Source organism: Herpailurus yagouaroundi, unplaced genomic scaffold, assembly GCF_014898765.1.
Source record: "Herpailurus yagouaroundi ecotype Mexico unplaced genomic scaffold, PumYag 162, whole genome shotgun sequence".
NCBI lineage: Eukaryota > Metazoa > Chordata > Mammalia > Carnivora > Felidae > Herpailurus > Herpailurus yagouaroundi.
In genome coordinates this window covers 11,947,572-11,952,495 of record NW_024412403.1, presented here as the reverse complement: position 1 = coordinate 11,952,495, position 4,924 = coordinate 11,947,572, and positions in this window count along the sequence as shown.

Below are 4,924 nucleotides of genomic sequence, written 5' to 3'. Positions count from 1 at the left end.
GAGGGAGGGAGGGAGGGAGGGAGGAAGGAAGGGTGGAGAGGGAGGGAGGGAGGAAGGGTGTGAACTGAAAACAACCTGTGCTTTCTGAACATGGTTTGCTACCCCTGGGCTCTTTCTGTTCTTGCCTTCACCAACAAATTGTACCTAAATGAATTTGTGTTTGTTTTGTTTTGATTAGTTTTCTAGGGACACCCAGTAAGTCACATAACTATGATGTCTGAGGTTTCAAAGGAAAGATGGAAGTTCATGTTCACGATAACGTAAGACTACGAGAGAAGGGAAATTCACAAGGCATTTTACACCCATGAAATGGGTGATGTCTGTGACTTTGCATGGCTCGACACGGAGAAAGTCAGCCAACCCAGGGCTTAAGCTTGAGGATTGCTAAAGAATGAACATGACGTAGCTGGCATCTTTTTTTCCCCCGGGGCCCAAGTCGTATTCTGGGCTTTGCAAAGTCAAGACAGCGTCTGTAGCATATCCTGCAACTATAGGCGGCCTGATTTTTACACAGTCGTGAAACATAAGCACGTGAGAAACAAGGTCCCCCCCCTCCCCCGCTAGCCCAGCCTGACTGTGGTTTCTACAATCTTCTCAAAAACGGAAGTAACGCTGCCCCCTTGCCGTTTACTGCTCCTCAAGAATTTAGGAGTTTCAAGGCGTGAGCTGTAGTTGTTTCTGGGTCGTAAGATTATGGGGGAATTTTTTTCCTCCGCTTTGTTACTTTTCTGTCTTTTAGGTTCACCACAACGAGCATATACTGTTACAATAGCAAGGACAAAAGCAATAATGGAAGCTGGCCCCTTTTTCCATTCCATTGCAAGTTAGCCCACGTACAACCAGTACGATAGTAGTCATCGTCTAGAGCAGAAGTCAGACGTGAAGCAAAATGAGAGTGCTTTTCACTGCCTTTTTTTTAATCTTAATGTTTATTTATTTTTGAGAGACAGAGCGCGAGTGGGGGAGGGGCAGAGAGAGAGAGAGGGAGACACAGAATCCGAAGCAGGCTCCGGGCTCTGAGCTGTCAGCACAGAGCCCGACGCGGGGCTCGAACCCACAAACTGTGAGATCGTGACCTGAGCTGAAGTCGGACGCTCAACCGACTGAGCCACCCAGGCGCCCCTCACTGCCTTTCGTAATGCACCTTTGGACATTAAGAAGTCTGGTTTGTATTTTGATTGCTAGGAAGCTGAGTTTAGTCAATGTGGACTTTTGGACCACATGTGGACATACTGCCTCCCCGCCACAGCACATTCTCTGTCTTCACGTCCTACACTCATACTTTTGCCCTAGACCTATCATTTCTTATCTAATATTTTGTACCATGTATGCTTTTTTATTTACAAATCTTTACGTTACGAAAAACATGCATTAAGGGGCATCCGGGTGGCTCAGTTGGTTAAGCATCTGACTTTGGCCTAGGTCATAATCTCACCATTCTGGAGTTCAAGCCCTGCATCGGGGTCTGTGCTGACAGCTCAGAACCTGGAGCCTGCTTCGGATTCTGTCTCCCTGTCTCTCTGCCCCTCCTCCACTCGTGATCTGTCTCTGTCTCTCTCAAAAATAAACAAACATAAGAAAGAAGGAAAGAAAGAAAGAAAGAAAGAAAGAAAGAAGGAAGGAAGGAAGGAAGGAAGGAAGGAAAGAAAAAGATGTATTAAGGAGAAAACAGCCAGGGGCACCTGGGTGTCTCAGTCGGTTAAGCATCCAACTTTGGATCGGGGCATGATCTCACTGTTTGTGGGTTCGAGCCCCGCATCAGATTCGCTGCTGTCAGCACAGAGTCTGCTTCAGATTCTTTGTCCCACTCTCTCTGCTCCTACCCCACCCCCCTCAAAAATAAATAAACATTTAGGGGCGCCTGGGTGGCGCAGTCGGTTAAGCGTCCGACTTCAGCCAGGTCACGATCTCGCGGTCCGTGAGTTCGAGCCCCGCGTCGGGCTCTGGGCTGATGGCTCAGAGCCTGGAGCCTGTTTCTGATTCTGTGTCTCCCTCTCTCTCTGCCCCTCCCCCGTTCATGCTCTGTCTCTCTCTGTCCCAAAAATAAATAAACGTTGAAAAAAAACATTTAAAAAAGGAGGAAAGAAACAACCATACAGTATATTTATTATTGTGAGCTGCCTTGGAATTCCAGAGAATGAGGTACAGCATTTTTTGTTTTTTTGGTTTTTTTGGTTTTTTTACTGAGAAGTGGGACTTGGCTGATGTTTCGTAGGTATTTCCCAAGCTAAGCCAGTGTGTTGATTCCGGTGATCGGCATTATTACATCAGCCTCTTCTAGAAGTTTCAACTTTGGCATGAGTCTCTTCAAGGGAAATGTATACCCACAAAGAATTGTCTGTGGAGGGGAAGGAAGTCAATGAAGAAACTTGCTGTTGCAGATAATTCTTCCTCTTCACTGCTGTAAGATATTAGAATAGATGTTAATCTCTGCCCCTGGTTCCCGGCATAGAGTTCCTGAAACCATTGTAATTTCCTGGGTGATGGCAGTGTCTTTTGTTCTCATGAGGTGACTCTGAGTGGGCTTGGGGATGGCCCCTGGATGAGAGCTGGTCACCAGAAAGAACACGCCATGATTGGAAGCTTGGAATTTTCTCTCAAGAAGGGAGAAGGGCTGAGACATTAACTCCAGAGTTCATTATTGATCGTGCCTACATGAGGAAGCCTCCATAAAAAATCCCAATAATATAGTATCGGGAGAGCTTCCGGGTTGGTGAACGCATCCACGTGGTGGGAGGGTGACACCCCAGCTCCACTGGGGCTGAAGCTTCTGGATTGGGACCCTCCCAGACCTCTCCCCATGTACCTTTTCATTTGGCTGTTCATCTGTTTCCCTGACCGTATCCTTCAATGAGCTGCTAAGTGTGAGAAGGTGTTTCCCAGAGTTTTGAAGGCCCTTCTAGCAAATGAATCAAACCTGAGGAGGGGGTCATGGGACCTTGGATTTGTAGCCCAGTCAGACAACAGTTGTGGCTCACCTGGGGACCTGCTCTCTACAAGTGACATCTGAAATAGGGTGGGAGCGGTCTTGTGGGACGGAGCCCTGACTCTGTGGGATCTGACAATGTCTCCAGGTTGATAAAGTCAGAAGGGAGTCAAATTGTAGGACACCCAGCCGGTGTCACGGAGAATTTCTTGGCATGGGGAAAACCACACACACCTTTGGTGACCAGAAGTGTCAGAAGTGTTGTGAACGTGGCAGTTGTATGAGAACAAGGAAGACACACAGGAGAAAATCATAGAGGGAAGAATGCGATTATTCCTACACACCTACCAGTGGACCTACGGGCTGGCCAGCACTGCCCAGGTCATGGCCCAGCCAGCGCTTGTTTGCAAACGGAAAGTTGTAGCCTTGGGGCTCCTGGGTGACTCAGTCAGTTAAGCGTCCGACTTCGGCTCAGGTCATGATCTCACGGTTCGCAAGTTCGAGCCCCGCATCGGGCTCTGCGCCGACAGCTCGGAGCCTGGAGCCTGCTTTGCGTCCTGTGTCTCCCTCTCTTCTCTGCCCCTCCCCGCTCTGTCTCTCTCTGTCTTTCAAAAATAAATAAACATTAAAAATTAAAAAAAAAATAAATGCTTTTAACTTGTAGAATATGTACCATAAAATTCTCTTGATTGTATGATTTCCCTCATGAAACATCACGAACTGGGGTCTGAAGGGAATTCTTGTTGGTTCTTGTGCGGTGAACAGTTTCATGATTTCTGGTCCGGAAAAGGTATGACGTGGTAGCTTGGCTTGGGCTAAGTAACATGGCTGGAAGGGAGGCTGGGAATTTGCATTTCCTGGAAGGTTGAGTATTCACAGGGCTGAACATTACCCAGATATACCAAGGGCATTCAAAAGGTCGAGTCAGAAAACAAGAGACACGTATGTTGGTTAGGAGGAGGGAGGGATATGGCTTAGGCCAACGTCTCAATAAATCGTGCCTATTCTTATCAGTGTGAGCACAACTCCCAGTTAACTGCTGGTGCTTGTCGTGACTCATCAGATGCCTCATGTGAGGCCTCCTGGCTGCACTCAGCTTATTTATGGCAGTCACCTCCTAGTCTGAGCCTGCTGGTGACCTACGCTCGTGTCCAACCTGCCAGGTTTTTCCTGGAAGTCCAGGACCCCGATGGCAAATTTATTTATTTATTTATTTATTTTAATTTTTTTTTTCAACATTTTTATTTATTTTGGGGACAGAGAGAGACAGAGCATGAACGGGGGAGGGGCAGAGAGAGAGGGAGACACAGAATTGGAAACAGGCTCCAAGCTCCGAGCCACCAGCCCAGAGCCCGAGGCGGGGCTCGAACTCACAGACCTCAAGATCGAGACCTGGCTGAAGTCGGACGCTTAACTGACTGCGCCACCCAGGCGCCCCCCCCCCCCTTGGCAAATTTAAATACAAAAGGTTACTGATACAATCTTAATCCCTCTGGAAAACAGGGAGAGGTTTGAGTTTCTCTAAATTTCAAAACGGAAGAAGGTTCATTACACAAACCCTGGCCTGGAACCCATGAAGAAATCTCCAACCCACCCCTTCCAGTTCCCACTGGAACCTTCCCAAAGCCCTGGGCCCTAACCCTGGAGTCATTGGGGCTTTTTCAGGGGACTCACCAGGGTCAGGGATATTAGAGCATTGGCATGCACCTAAAAAGAGGAGTATCTTCTCTTTTTGAAAAGGTTAAAAGGAGGGGCGCCTGGGTGGCTCAGTCGGTTAAACGTTTGATTCTTAATTTTGGCTCGGGTCATGATCTCACGGTTTCGTGAGTTCCAGACCCACATTGGGCTCTGTGCTGATAGCATGGATCCTGCTTGGGACCCTTCGTTTCTCTTTGCCCTTCCCTCCACTTGCATTCTCTCTGTCTCTTAAAATAAATAAATTAAAACTTAAAAAGAAAGAAAGAAAGAAAGAAAGAAAGAAAGAAAGAAAGAAAGAAA